A 17,573-nucleotide genomic window follows, 5' to 3' on the forward strand; every position below is an offset into this window, starting at 1 on the left:
TAACAAAAACAATGGGCAACGTTATTACAATAAAATCTCGATTGTAGACAACATTACAAAGTTCAAGAAGCCTGACGAGGCGCACACAAAGAGCACGGAAACCGCCAAGAAATTTCTTTGGAGTTGCACGTGCACCAAAATGAAGAGAAAGGGCCTGGAGAAGTGCAAAGAACAAGAGAAGAGCGGCTCCATCGAGAGCTTTGACTCCTACAGCGACGCCAAGCAATTGAAAAAGAAGAAACCTGCTTGCAGCCCATTAAAAAAACTCGGCCGATCATCCCTAACAGTAGGCTCGGACAAGATTACGATAAATCTGCCAAAATATTCCCCTTGCGCGAGTAGGTTAGCTGCGGGCTCAAAAATCTTATCGTCCGACTTGGCGGCGGATCCGGATAGTCCGCTTCACGTTCCGCGCTCGAGAAGTCCGTCTAATGTCGATATACAGCAAGCCGAGAACCATACGAAACACTCGGATAGAACGTCGATGCAGGCCAGCCTGTCATTGAACATACAACAGTTCCAAAGGAGCCGATACACGCCGCGCAGCAGGAGCGTAGGCGACAGCTGCGTAACATCGCCTACCAGTGAGGCGACCACCGTCAGTTATTCACCCACCGGTACGGAGATATTATCTCTGGAAGAAGTCGGGCCGCATACATCGTCGGCTGAAGGTTCGACCAGCTATTCGGAAGTCAAGGAGAAGCTGGACATTGCTGAGTGTTCCGACAAAGTCAACAGGAGAGCGACTCTGGAGACGAAGTGTTAATGAAACGGGCTGCTCATGACGACACGACGCCGTGATTCGTCGCCATTTTCTTTCTCTCTTCCACGTATATACGTCTCTTTTACAAAAGAAAGGATCACAGTCTCGTGTAACGCGTGCCCGTCGTAATCCGCTTGGGCTGTAATTGTGTTAGTGAGAAATTATACACAGGCGAATATATACAACAGGCGTTTATAAGATTTACTATATTTCTAGAAATGCGAAAGTGCATATGTATGTATGTATTACATACATATATATGTTACATACATACATGTATACATAATCCGGCATAATAGCCTTAATATTTACTAGGCCTAGTTTTCAAATTTCTCGATTACGTGCAATATGTCTACACATATTCGTGCATCAATAATTATTATTTCGTGGAAACAGCTCCATCGAAATAATCAACGGTCATAATGTACAAATAAATGCACATATTGCATCGAGAAATTCATTTGGAACTAAGCCTAGGAAATGTTAAGGCTATTATGCCAAATGGAGTATGTACATATATACATATGCATACTGAATATTCTTACCTATGTATACATACACACACTTACGCGTGCCGCGTACACGCGCGGATGTTAAGAGTCGTTTTTGCAGAGAACAGTCTGTAAAATGTTGTTGCGACAAATGCGTCGAGTATTATTATTATTTTTATTATCCTCCATAAAGTTAGGAGTATCGTTGGGGTGATTCGCGCGTGTCGATACATTTCTTTGCCTCGGAGAAGTGTCAAGCGAACGTTGGTAGCATGCAGCGGAAAGATATATCTGGCTGAATCTTTGTATTTATGTGGCCGGTATTGTACTTTTTTCTTTTCTCTTTTAGGAGTCGAGTCTCTGCAACGACTTTGATACCGAACTTATCAATCAGCACAGCCATTGTAACATCATTTTTCTCAATGTTATGTTATTTTTTGTTTAATCGAGATAGATTTTGAGAGACAAATTTAGAGTCTTTATTTTGTACTTTATATATACATATAATGCACTTCAGCACAGTTCGATCCCGTAAGATATCAGGTTCAGCAAAAGTAGATGTATCTTTTGAAGTTGCATGTTTCCGTGAGTAATCGGCATCGCAGGTATCAGCGACGACAGACAACAGTCGTAATGGTAACGAAGGCATTTCTTATATCCACGGCGAAGATATGTGTGTGTGTATAGGGAGAATTTGGAAATCTTCCAAGGTAGTAAAGATTTTAGCGCGCGATGGCATGTATAAGAGCAGCGAGCAGGGATAAAATTTGCGATGAGCGTAATATTACGCTCCCGCAAGTGATCTTGTCGGGAGCCTAATTACCAGGACGGGAATCTTGTAAGCAACAATAAGAATGCAAATAGCTAGGGACAATATTACTGCCAAACTTGACTATGAATTAGTTAATTTCTAAAGAAGTGATGCGTGCGGAGGACCTCGTCTATATAGGTACGTTTCTCGTTAGTATTTTTATATCTCGATAATGTAAATACAGTACAGTTAAACCTTTTTCTTTATCGACGTATGCGACAGTATGGTACGTTTCGCGCGGTATGCCCACCGATGTGAAGTAACGCGCCGCGAAACGTGCACCTTCTTGCGTGAAAAAAAAGAAGAAAAAAAAGCAATTTTGCTACCTCTGCAGCAGAATTGTTGATATTTTTTACCGATGGTCAAAATTGTTTATCGGATATCGCCGACGTCAGTGTTGTGCGAAATGGAAATTTTAAGGCGAGTTAAATACCGATTTTACGTATTCGCGAGATGAGGAGTTGAATAAGTAAATAAGAAAGCCGGTTTTTACCGTTCAGGCGTGTTTGTGCCACAATATATGCCCTCGCATCTCGTTGGAAATGTTAAAAGTGGAAGTGCAATGAGGTGTAACAAACGTAACGAAGAATAATAGAAAAGGATAAGTATATTAGTTACGTGTAAAAAAAGCAAGCAAAGCTTTGCTATGCTCTGCACCGCGTTCTCACGACAAGGCTTTATTCTACGTATACACGGCGATACAAGTGTCCGTGGTAGATCCGACGGAAACACACACTCCACTGACAGTAGAGCTAATGTTCCAAATGTCGCATCGAGCGAAACCGAGCAAATGATAGCGAACATAAATAACAACCCGATGAGCGAAACGTATCGATAGATATTTCAGGCTCCCTTGGGTGAATCTAAATTTTGTTTCTTTTTCTCTACAGCGAAGATAACATGAACATTTGAACATATTGCATATATTTCTCTTATATTTGGCATTAATACTTTGCCCCGCAAATGTGGGTCATAAACAATCCCGCGAGTTTTGGGCCAATTGGCAGAAACTCGACTCTGTAGAAAATTAATTTCATATAGTACCGCCGAAAGAATAAAGTTCATCGATCTCGGTATTACTATAGCAATGTCGAGTAACACATGTTTGAAAAATGTGGCGAAAATATATGTGTTAAAGAGCTATATAGAATTTTTAATATAAACTATATTTGCGATTAAACCGCATCTAAGAATTTTGGTTGGCTGAATTTTTTTTTTCCATTACAAAATTATCGAAAAACGCTATGTATGAGATATAGTGTTTAGAACTTGATGAAAGAAAAAAGAGAGAGAAATAAAGGAAGTAAATATGTCATAAAATTTTTATTTCAAACAGAATATTAAAAATTGTAGGAGATAATTAACGGTTATAATAGTTTTACCACGGATGACATTCTCTCTACGGAATAACTAGTTAATACGTTTTTATAGAAACTCAGTCTCTCTTAATAAGTTCTGTATAAAAAGGATACTCCAAGAGTAGAAATTAATGGTAATTTGCACGAGTTTCCATTGATATTCGTGTAAATTTTAAACGTCCGAAATTTCTACATTTTTGTAATGACGTATGTTAATAGAAGCGTGCTTGTAAATGTCCAGTGTACAACTTTGTTACGATATTTGCGTGTTTTCCGAATACGCTTACATGAAACGATCGATTTGACAGTACGATTATATTCACAGTCACATTTCTGAAATGAAGTTACAGAAATGTAAAAATTGGAGAGATTATGACTATGCATATATAAATTTTTCCCTGTTAAATTTGCCATTCCTATGATTTTCAAATTCATCAGGGAAAGATTTGGAAATACATAGCATTTTGTAGATCTCCTTGTCATTCCTTTAGTTCAAAACTGTTTTGTTTGTGATAGAACTGCAGAGATTAAAACCAGTAGCAGAACTCGGTGTTTATGCAGGCCGATATTGTATAATGATTGGAACACTCTTTGAGCAGTCTGATTGCCGTGAATACCGGTATAACGATCTATGTACTGATATAACGTGTACCTTTCGATAGTATTTCTATTACACATTATTTCCCGATACTGCTATTACGTTATTGGGTGCCGATATTGCCAAATCAATCGGATTTGTAGCGTATTCATCGCAAAGACTCGCCATGTCCAAGAACATAAAGACCTGATATTCACGTCGCATCTGTAAGAATATAATAATGCGATTGTGATTGACACATTGACTGCCTCGACAATTTCCATCGAACGTTCGTTTAACCGAAGTTTAACTAACCAAAGATGAATAAGGCCAAGTTCCACAATATCCGTTTAATTTTAACTACCGATTAAATTCCAATAGTGATTAGTTTATTCTGATTAACTCTTCTTAATATCAAATGTGATTGGTCAAGTCTAGTAGAATAACCAACCAGTTAAATTAACTGGAGGTTGTGGAACTAGGCCTAAAATGCAGTTCCTATATGTACGTACATATTATCTCATTTTATCGGCTTTCTACTGGCCTTACATCTAACTAGATACATGTATTTAGTCACATTTCATATGTAAATTAATGAGACGCGTCAGTATCATAGTGCCGATCACCGATAATTATTGTGGCAGTCAATATGTTAAAGGTAAAGTTTCAGATCTTACAAACAAAAATACGTTGTATTAAGTACATTGTATTTTTCTTTTTTTGTAATACTTTTTACAGTATGCATTTTGCGGTGCATATATCGTACTATAAATATGATTAAGCTGACAATATCGACGTCTCCAATAACATAACAGCAATAACATCGCTTATAATTAATCATTACTGTGATGAAAAGTGGTTTGCTTGCATATTAATTTTCACAAAAACGAAGATATACGAGATGATTCAGAGTGACCGCCCACTCTAATTTTTTTTAAGAATGATTGGAGATTGAAGACAGAGCTATGGACTGCCAAAAGTCAATATATGGTATATCATCGGAAAGCTCTGACGACTTTTAGAATTTTTATTTCAAATTAGATTCTATCAATCTGATTGAGAGCAATATCAAATTTTACAAAACTTGGAAATTTCAGAAATGGTTGGATATCTCTCACAAACAAAAACCACAATAGTTAAACTTTGCTACACTGTCAGAATTTAAACTCACAACATACATAGAAAGCTCTTTTATTTGAAATTTTTGAGAATCCCCTTCCCACAGACTTTTCCTATTGGAAGATTAGTCCTGAAAAAATTTCAGCTGAATTCCATTCAAAATCGATTTAATGCATAACATTTCTGCTATTTTAAGTAATCTGGAACTGAAGTTGCCATATTTTAAAAATATAACTTACTCTTTACAACTATGAAAAAATTTCATATGATCATGAATATGAAAACGCTCCCTTTTCAAGTTATAATCACTATCTATTTGTGAGAAATAGCTTCGAGAAATACCTGGTAAATTTAATTACAAGTACTGTTGTACATATGTATAGATAATATATACAATATATTGTCCTGTGTATGTGTGTTTGCGCGCGTGTGCGTATGTACATGCGTGTGTTCCCCGTGGAGACGGGGAACACACGCATATACATACGCACACGCGCGCAAACACACATATACAGCACATAGAACTTCGTCCATTTTGGGCCATCCGCGTCCAGTCATCAATCATATATAATTTTGTAGATAATAATGATAGTATTTAAGAAAAAAATAGTTTTAGATCCTCAAGTCCCCACCGAAAGTAATTCTCACCTTTTAAGGATATTATTTTATTCATTCGATGGCTCATCATCAGAGCTGTCTAACAAATATGTCAGTACTCAGAAGGTATCCGTATATCATTAAAAAGATATTTAACATATCCTAGATATCAAATTATTGACATAATATAGGCACTAGACAGCCTATAGTATGAGCGCCATTCTTACATATACAATATTATTCTTTAATAGAATCTTTTTCTTCAATATTTGTTTGTTACCGCCACCACAAGGAGATGCTTTAGATGCAAAAAGAAATCTTTAGGAAAAATCATTAGTGAATTAAAAGTGCGAAAACATCATGTAAAGATAAATAATAAATGTGTTGGACAGCTCTGATGAACTATCGAACAGATAAAATGATATTAGAACTACTTTCGGCGCGGGTTTGAGAATCTAAAACTATTTTCTCTTAAATACGACCATTATTATCTGCAATATCATCTACAATATATGATTGAAGACTGGGCGCGGATGGCCCGGAAACTCCTATGAAAATGGGCGAAGTTCTTTATAAAAAAATCGAAGTACATCAGAAATTTTTTAACGTTTCCCATAATCAATGAGTTGTCGATGCAAAACATTCATAACTGCAGAAGAAAACAGCTTTTAGCAATTTGTTTAATTTTTTAAGAACAAATATTTTTATTATAATATCACATCTATGGTCTTGTAAGATATTCTTACGAATCTTACGAATTTTCTACAAACAAAAAACTCGGGAAGGAAGCGTTTACGTACTAGTATTGTCAGTATATAATTGGGATATCTATATCCAGATATCCCCCACTCGCGGATATTACCCTAGCTACCAGATGGTAAATAGTCACGAATATGCAATGAATTTGCTCGTTATTTATTATTGTTAAAAAGATCAACAACCTGAAAATGTCAAAGTATTTCGTGTATTTATTAAATAAACTTTAGTCGCAAGTTGCTCATGTGCAAAAGACGTACAGATGCAAAATAAAGCTACCTTCTCTCGGCCCGAATAGATGTGAAGTTAATATATTGATATGATATAGAGCAATCTATGTATGTTATATATATATATATATATATATATATATATATATATAATCAAGCGATACGATAGTGCCAAGTGACGCCAAATATGTCATTTATATTTTGAAAAATGTGAAGAGGTCTTTAATTTTTTAAATAGTTCCAAAACATCTGAAGTTAACCGCATACCTGAGTATACATGTAATATTTGAAATATACGAGTGCCTGGGTAATATTCGAAAAACCTGACTACTTGAGTCAAAATTGACAGTACTATTACGTACCATGTTCATATAATCTATTTTTATCGTTATAATATATCTCTTTAAGGTTTAGCTACTTTTTCTAGATTCACTTTCTATATGATCAAATTTTCACCGCAATTCAGCACTCAGTATTCTGGGTATTCAATCCTTGGTAAAATTATTAACGTCGTCATATGTTCCATTCGGCATTTTAGAATATTTGTTTAAAGCTAACTCTCTTCCTCCCTTCTTCTCTAAAATAAAATGACTTGAGGGATTTTTAAGAGTCACTACACTTAAAATACATACCCTTAGTTGGTATCACTGTTCATTTTGTTTGTCGCGTAATGGAAATTCGTTAAACATTCTCATTTCATTTTTAAATTTAATTTTCATAGATAACAATATACTTTATATATTTCGCACATTTGACGCTGAAAATGTTTGATTTTGGATCTACTTTATCTAATACAAAAAACATTTAATATTAGGACGGATTAAAAATTATTTTTTAAGGATGTATGGCTATTATATAAGAGATATTTGTCGCGAAACAAATTTCATACATTGTATTTATTGCAATTACATCTTTCGAATATTCATGCGAAAGTTGAATAGAATTTTCTTATTTTAAGAATTTTCTTATTTTTATTATTTTTACATCGACTTGCGCAAAAAATCACATACTACAGTACCTATTAAAAGTTTTGGCTAAGAAGGAATATTGCTAATCAGAATTCAAATCTGCCAAATATACAGGGAGTCTCAGATTCTCCTCCGCAATTTTTGTGGGAACATAAAATGAATTGAAGTAAACAAAAGTTCATACCGTTTTGTGATATTCGCAATAATAATCATGATATTAATTAAAGAAGATTGGTGAATGATCACGCGTGATATGGTAGATAGGCTGTAATGGCGATGTGTATTTGTGCATTAGGTCAAATTTAACAAAAAACTATCATTTTGCAAATAATCACGTAGATTTTTAGTTATTAATTAAAGAAAACTATTGTATGATTGTGCGCGATAATGCACAAATCTTCTTTAATTAATATTTAAAAATCTATGTGGTCATTTTCAAAATGGTACACAGGACTTTTTTATTCAGTTATAGTATAGATATACAATGGCAGACGATGACACTATAGCTTATCTACCATATCGCACGTGATCATTCACCAATCTTTTTTAATTAATATTTCGAGATTTATTGCAGATATTACAAAACGATGAGACTTTTATGTTCATTTCAATCCGTTCTATATTCCTACAAAAGTTGCGGAGGAGAACCTAGGACACTTTACATAGATATATAGTAATTAAACCGTAATAGATTTATGTGGAGTTTCACTCGGATTCGCTTTGATCTGTATGAAAGAGTCATTTATTGAATATTTTATTGTACTGCGCTCGTTAATTTAATACGAATGAGCGATTATTTTCATACCATTGGTAAGTTATGTTTAAATTTTTTTAAATTGTAACGATTTTTTCTAATATATTACAGCCCATACATCTTTAACGTTAAATGTGACGCTAATACGTTAATGTTATTTTAAATATTATGTTAGTGTTACTTAAAATTTGTTTATAAATCGTTTATTAATCGAGTCCTTTTGTTCCACATTAAACTTAAATGTTACAGCAAGCTCAGCTGTAAAAAATGAAACATGGCGAACATGTACACTAAACGTCAGAAATTCCCCAACATCTAATAAAGTCTAGTGCAATGCAAAGAAGTAACATATTATTTGTAACGCTTACTGTCGATATAATTTTTCACTCATTGAATTTTCACTCATCATAACGATAACACAATTACGTTATTGGATAACGATAACGAATATAACTGTCACTTTGTACACGTTGAATATGTGTCTTCACACATGATCATTCTCGTATATGTGGAAAATAATAATTGCCACGTACTACAATAGAAATGACTATGTACTACATTAAAAATGACTCATAAAAAGCATTTTCAAAGACTTACTCAAGAAAATGAAAAAAATAATAGAAATTGTAATGACTCATTACTTTTTGAGTAACGGTAACGCTCGTACTCATTGTTTCTGCACTGAGAAGAAATATATTTGAAAAATTAAAAATATTTATTCGGTAGGTACTAATAACATATTTATCTAAATTGGAAATTTTGTTGTTTAAATAGAATAAATAATTACTTTCATGAAAAGCAATTGTGTGTGTGTGTGTGTGTGTGTGCGTGCGCGTATGTGTATTATGTTTTAGGAAAATGTATATTTTCTCATTTAAAATAAATTTTTTTTCTCGATGTAAAAATATGTACAGTAGTATAGGTAAATATGTTATTAGTACTTTTATGTACGTATAAATACTTTTTATTTTTTATATATTTTTCCTCAGTGTAAGTTTTTGTGTACATCGTGACCGTTGTTGTTCCTTGGAAGGAATATGAAACTCAATTGTCTATTAAATGGATAACAATTTTATTATTTGAAATTTTCAAGAGAAGTAAAAACACTGCACTGGCCGAAGAAAAATAGGTCTTCGTAGCAATAATCTTTATACCTGAAGGGAAGCTTTATTTATATTACAAGTATTTAACATCTGTACAAGTATCAAGTAACAAGTATCAAAATCTTAATCTTGTGCTAATATAATTTCGTATCCTTGTACGAAAAGAAATTACAAAAAAACTACAAAAAAACTACTGGACAATTATAGAGAAATTAATAAAAAAGAACACTATTGCGAAATTACAACACTACTATAAAATGCTGAAGCACACTATTGTGGAGTTATTATAACATTATCGAAAATACTATAGTTTCCAAGTATTTAATCTAATTATTCGAATATTTGAAATCTGTTCCGATCTTGAAATTCAAAAGCACATTTTTCGAATAATCCGAATAATTAAAATTATCTAAATTCAAACCAAAATCGAAATTCCAAATCAGAATCAAATTCTGATCCAATTAATCTCTTTAATGGTGACTTAAAATGACTGCGCGATTCTCTTTAGATTAGGATTTTTTTTTAAAGCATATTTAGCATATTTTTTCTCTTTATTGCTATTTTTTTGAAAAATTTTGAAAAGCAAACTATGAAATATATTTTATTTATATTTGCTATGAATTAAAAAGATATAATAGTTTAAGTAAATCAAAACGAATTTTATATTATACGAAATTTCCAGACATATCACTTAAGAAATTAAATTAAGTTAAATCATTAAATTTCTATTAAGGCTTCTGGCCCTGCATTGTCTATTTCTTTTTTATGACGTCAGAAACGAGAAAATGCATGCTAAAAATTCTTGCGAAATATATTAAAATAAAAATATATATCCATAAAGTAACACTTGCAATCGATTAAACAAATTTGTAAGATATTCCGTGCATTCCCCTTTTGCTCTAACAATCAATTTGTCGTAAATTAACGTGACATACAATTCATCTTTTTAACCTATTTCTTTGCCTATTTCTATTCAGATTAATTTACAATAAATTATTGATTGTTAGAGCAAAAAGGGAGTGCACGAATATTTTACAAATTTGTTTAATCGATTGCAAGTGTTACTTCCCAGCAAATAAGACGTGAAATGATGTCTGATAGTGGAAACTACTTTGAGGCTAATAAAGAAGAAACCGATTTGTTTGATAAAGTCTAGAACTGTAAATCGCAGCGCGTTTTTTTCCCGAAATTCGAGCAAAATGTGGGTATTTTATCTATGTTTTATCTGTAATTAATATTGAAAATGTACACGACTAATTGTAAGACAGTTTTCAAATGCATGATCTTAATATTATTATACTAAGACTGATATTTATAGTCAGATCTTATATTTTACATTTGACATAGTTTGCATAGCCTGTGACGACAAGAATCTTGGTGTTCGTGTAAAAAGCGTTTCGGTATTGGCAAACTTGTATAACTGCCTTTGCAGGCAAAAGTTTGTTCACACTTTTTTGACATGAATATGTGCTCTCTTCTTCGCGACATATATTCTATTTACATAGATATATGTTTCTCAAGCAGTTTCAAAAGAGAAAACTGTTACCTTTGGAGCGTCTCTGTTGATCAAAATTATATCAAATGTGTGTCAAAGCTAGAAAGGATCACGACAAAGTGAAATGCAATACTGTTAGAGCGATTGGAACAATTTTATATCTATGTTCGGACAAGCATATATTTTTCGACACGACATTAGGATTAGATCCGCTCATTAATTACACAGTCTTAGGAAATCCACGGAATATCTTACAAATTTGTTTAATCGATTGCAAGTGTTACTTTATGGATATATATTTTTATTTCAATGTATTTCGCAAGAATTTTTAGCATGTTTTTTCTGGCTTCTGACATCATTAAAAAGAAATAGACAATGCGAGGGGCCAGAAGCCTTAAAAAATATTGATTTCTGTAAAAATTCTTAGAAGGATCTAAGTTAAAGTGAACGTCAAATTGACTGAAAAAAATATGCTATAAATATAAGCGGGTAACATATAGAAAAACGCAAGCAGTAAATAAATTGATTAACTACAGTCGATCTTGGTCCGTAAGAAAGATAATTAACTGTGATTTGTTAATTAATTTACACTACTAAGTATATTATTATGTGTTAATAATTTACTCACTGTTTATATTTTTACGTGTGCTATGGGCATTAAACGGATGGCACATAACGACGGATTGGCCAGTCACATTAAAAAATTATCTACACCCTAAGACTATCATGTTGAAATTATCGTTTATAATTGGCTAATTCGCTTACTGCTAAGGATTTTCTGCTATGTTTATGCTTATGTAACAATACTTAGATCTAATTTTATGTTCGAATTCGACATTTCGATTATTCGAGTATTTTGAATAATCCAAATTCTCGGATAACTCGAATTTGATGTATTACATTTATTTGCTATCCAAATAATTTGATATCCGAATGTTTTAGATCCGAACGGATACTTTAGATTCGAATCGTGAAGTCCTAGTATACAGCATTGCAAATTTTTAACAACTCTAAGCCTCTCTAGTAAATGTTAAAGAATTTCTGACGTCTACTATATAATCCCGTGATTTCTCTCAAGTATAATTTATCAGTATAACTTAACTTATTTATATGATTTTCAATTTTATGCTTATATGTATATAAAGTTGAAAATTATGCAACTTCTGAATTAGAAAATAGTATGATATACATGATGCTAGCTATACAGCTATACAGCGTGTTTCAAAATTGCTGAAAAATAAACACGTTAGTTTTCGCAGCTTTGGAAAAAATTCTAATAGTACAAAAATTTCCAGATATAATGAAAAAAAAAATTATAAGTCACGATAAATAAGAATAATTCTTTGCGGATTAAGTTGCAGAGGCGAGTCTAATTACTGGGATGTTCTTCGTTCACTTTGAATGAAGTTTTGCTTTAAAAGAATTTTAACTTGAGACTTAATTATTTTATATGTGAGATATGAAAAAGAATGCGAAACAACAATTGCAACATTTTGCAACATTTGCAGAAGTTCCGAAAATATCAGTTTGTTGGAGTTAAAATGGATGCAAACCGTAAAATGGAAGAATGTCACTTCAGATCTAAATTTCATAGCTCACAAGGAATAATAGCAGGAGACTAGAAAGAAATACATAAGGATAAGTGTTTATTTTTCTTTAATTGTGTTACTCTGGTTGGATAACGTATATCGTAATACAACATTTCGATTGTGTGTTCTGGCAAAGATTTATCAAGATACGAGAGAGCGTGTAATATACAGATAGAAGGCGAAAAAAAATATTGTTACAGACTACAAGAGTAGAGGATGAAAATGGGATGGAAATGTTGTTTCGAAGCGTAAGAAAACTTTGAGCGGGTTTTGTATACCAGTTTCTGTTATCATCGCTGTTTACTCGAGATACACTCGATACCTCGCGATACAATCGTGTATCGTTTACGTCTTTCGCTCCCGGATTCACTTCTGTTTAACTGTCGCCAGCAATCGCTATCTCGTGCTCGATTTTAATGATTATTTTACAGGCCGACGAGAATAGACAGTAAAATGCTCATAATGAAAATCGAACTGCGTTGTTCAACACGAAGATTTTTGTACAGCACGCGTCGATTTCAATGTATACAATTTTCCTTTTTCTTTTATTTCTTAATTTCCTCTGTCTCTCTCTCTCTCTCTCTCTCTCTCTCTCGCTCGTTCTCCTCTTTCCTCCCATTTATCCCCTCTCTGGTATCTTATATTTTTTTTACATACGCATGTAGACATATATACTCCTTTTCACTCTATCCTTTTGCCCCTCCTTCGTCCTCTATCTCTATCTACTTTCTTGTCTTTCTCGTTTCTTTGCTATATCTCTTTCTTCTTCATGCGCTCGCAAAAGTAATCGACCGGTTTTGAACAGCACTTTCGTCTTTCATGGTCGTGTCGTGTCGTATGGAAAAGGAAATGGTGCTCTCGTTGCTTCGAACAAGCACCGTGGATTCATGATAGGCTGGTATTCGTAAAATTGTATATAATAGCGTATAAGCAAAGAAGTATTAAGAAGACAAAAGAAAATAACACGTTACGTACTTGATGTTCTCTTCGGTCGTGTTTAATGTACTTAAATGGGGGAGAAAGGGAGAGGGGAGAGCAGGAAACTGTTAAAAGGTACGAGACGGAAAGAAAATACGGTTGATATGCGAATGTTACAGCTCTGTGATGTAATTACCGACGGTAAGAGTAGAAAGGAAAAAGACAAGTCGAGGGCTGTCGACACAAGTGTGAGTGAGAGAAGTTTTGACTTGTTGCGCGTACATACATACATACATACATACATATGAAAGAAGATGGCGGGAAGAGAGGAAAGAAAGTGATGCTTGTACATGTTCGAAACAAAATATCGAAATGATCGTTTATTTAGCGCGTAAGAACATAAATAGGAGAAATAATTACTTTTGTTTTCTTTATAAGAGCGCATAGGAGGCGTAGGAGACACACCGCTAGGTGTATTAGAAACAAAAAAGTAAAACAAAGAAAAGGATCATTTTAGAGTTTTATACTTCCATCGCACCCCTTGACTTGGGCGTACTATCATCGCGCAGTACTTTACTAATCCTGTGACATCAGAAAAAGAAAAAGAAACCGTTAACACGATGTATAATTATGATGTAAATTACATGTTTAAGCACATATTACCAATACGATGTGTTTTATTTAACCAGCGGAGGAGCTTTCGACAGTGAACGGATATATGAGCGCATTTTGCGATAGAGAATGTAAATAGAACATACTCCTCTCGATTCGCTGTCGCGGCATTCCGGACTTTTGCATATGGACTTTTTTTATGTAACAAACTATTTATTTACATTTAATAAATATATAGAGATTGTTGCATTCTCAATACGAAATGTACTTCAGTGCAGAACTCTTTCGGGAAAACGGCCGGAAGCAAGTTTGATCGCTTCAACTTCGTTGTTGGCCATAATTTTCTTGTGTAGCTTCTTTCGCGCGTTGTATATAGCTCGTATGCATGTTTGCATCTGTTGAATGTGCACAATTAATGTTTCATTTTTTATATGTACGATTTTCCAGAGATCGAGCGAGATATTTTCTATCCGTTGAGTCTTCGACCGATTTATAGCCGACTTTTCGTTAGTGGGAACGTCAGAGTGAATTATAGTTTGTTGCATATTTTTCTAATTTCCGATATAAGATCTTTTTCCTTTTTTCAACAAATCGTCAAGTGAAAAGTCTGTTAGAGCGAAGTCGACTTACAATTAAACCATTTTGCCATCGATTTTCATTAAAAAGGAATTAATTCGAAATTTATCAAGAAATGCGTGCGCAGAAGAGATGGCCCGGAATATCCTATGCACATATTTTAATCTTCACACGAATACGTGCTTTTTGACCTATGTACTTCGATTATAGCTTTTGAATAATTTCGCACAGCAAAGTTGAAAGAAATATGAGACAACATAGGAAGAAAGAAGAAAGTACAACGCACTTTCTTGTTTCAGGTAAGTTTTTTTTTTATTTAAACTCATAAAGGTTTTTCAAACCCATACAAGTTTATTTATTGGACTATAATTTATTTGGCTGCAACATTTAACTATGGATTAAATATCGTATTAGGTTGAAACAGATACTTATTTTATGTGTGACGGATTATGTACTGAGAATACTTAAAATTCTTGTCTGATAATTTTCATATATATGTTAGATATCGTTAAATAATATGATTTAATATTCTTTTCTATCAGCATCGATTAAATTTTAACCTGAGTTTAAGTCTTTGTTTGAATAGAATTTAAATTCAGGTTAACTTAAGTTTAATCGACATTATAGCATAAGTGTAGTATAATTTATTAAATAATTACACGCACATTTGAATTTTTCTATGATTCTTATTTCCGCTAATAACTCTGCCAGTTGATAATGCTTAGCTCTACACCTATTTATTTATGTGATAAAATTTTTAGTTTCTTATCAAAAGATTATGGAAATTATCGAAATAACAATGTCTAAAAAAATATTTGCCCTTGGATTGCGTCTTGTTCTTTACTTGATCAAGGAATGTAATGGATCAAGGAGTGTAATGTTTGTTTTTGAAAATATCAAAATAAATCAGTATGGAACAAGAAATTTAAACGATTTTAATTATGTGTTTTTGGCTAAAATGCCAATATTTTTTATTACAAATAATGCAGTAGAAAAAAATTTTGTTTTTTCTGAAAAAATCAGGCGATTTGTTTTATTTTTAATATTTATTATATATGAATTGTGGTTCTAATACTGATCTCAGTAGATTGCAGTGCATTATGTGTAGTGTAATGTAACTAAAGGAATCACAGTGTATACTTTTTTATCTTTATTATCCACAGCAAGGTCAATAGGCGAGATATAACGCGATACATTCGCCGTGAAGGTGAAAACAGATATATGAACACTTGTTTAGATCGATAAATTAAGCTTTGTGCACTAACGAAATATTATTAAAGGCTGTCAGCCCTGGATAAATTTTTGTAAAGGAAAAGTAGCCTCAAGAGACTCGAAAGGAATTGAAGAAGAATACTATCCACAATTATAAAATAAAATATAATTTTAATGTAATTTCCCCTACTATATTTTCTCCGTCTATAATGTATATAATCTATGTTGTATTAATTATTAATTATAGAATTCTACAATTAATCTAATTGAGAAGATTAGTGAACTTTTTAAGCAGAATAATGATCGCGGACACGATAACAATAACGATGTGTAACAACATTTGGTTAGTGCATCGACACATTGCAGCAGATTGGTATCAATTTACATCCACAACTAATATTAGTCCATTAGGAGAAGCTGGAAACTTTATCGACAGAATAATGACATTTTTCTGCAAAGTTTACGTCGTATTGGTTGTGCAGAATTACAAATACTTTTACGAAATGAAAGTACATGCAAAAATAAATAAGAATATTGCTCAATATATGTGATGAAAACGAAAAAATTTTAAATTTAAAATCTCAAACTATCAGCGTAATATTTATCTAATCAAAAAGTTCAGCAGCTTGTATATATCGAAAGTATAGATGCTCCAAACAGAAAATTTTTGAAGAACATTGCTGTACATCTGCGAATGCAGACATACAAACATTGCTTCGCATCTGAAGGTATAACAATCAGTACCTTCGTATTCAGAAACTTAAGAATATCGAAAAAATTTGTGAAGATTTTTACACATATATGGTTAGATTTTCTGCTGAATATAAAACAAAGCAACATACATTTACGTAAGTTCTGTATATACAAGAAATAAGAAAAGGATAATGTGAATGTATTAATGATGATCGTTTCTACGTTATCAACACTATTCGAATTCATCATCAATTTCAGCATTCCCTTAAGTTTTATGTTTTACTGATATCATAGATTAGTGCTAGAAAATCGAATAGATTTACCGTTTCGTAACTACTTTACTGGCATAATTCCTGGTATTTTAGAAACTTTTTAATATTTCTTTTATTTATTATTAATTTCAAAGCAAACTGTTTGGTCAATCGACAAATTCATGCACGGAAAAAAGTTTGAATTAACATATATGAGAAAACGAATCAAATGCGTTTTAGTTGAAGAAAGTAGAATTTTTACTTCCTAGGTTAATATTCATATAGATTTTATATTTAAGATTTATATTTTGAGCTTTTTATTTTCAGATGCTGCATATCATTGGCTATGGATCATCTGTCTAAAGATACATTTATATATATATATATATATATATATATATATATATATAATATATATATATATATATATATATATATATATATATATATATATATATATATAAAATATTTATAATATATATTATATACACTACTTTTATCGGTGTTGTCACGAAATAACGATGATACCATCGTACGTTTGTATGCAGCTCGCGTGCACGCATCTGTTCGTTCGTTCGCTCACTCGCGCGCGGATTGTCGTCGATGCTTCTTGTTTCGAAGGTCAATGCGTTTCTGCGACGACGACGACGACGGCAACGAAGAAGAAGAAGAAGAAGAAGAAGAAGAAGAAGAAGAAGAA

The sequence above is a fragment of the Odontomachus brunneus genome, unplaced genomic scaffold (assembly GCF_010583005.1).
Source record: "Odontomachus brunneus isolate Ranch 3 - 2012 unplaced genomic scaffold, Obru_v1 Obru_scaffold_003, whole genome shotgun sequence".
Taxonomy (NCBI): domain Eukaryota; kingdom Metazoa; phylum Arthropoda; class Insecta; order Hymenoptera; family Formicidae; genus Odontomachus; species Odontomachus brunneus.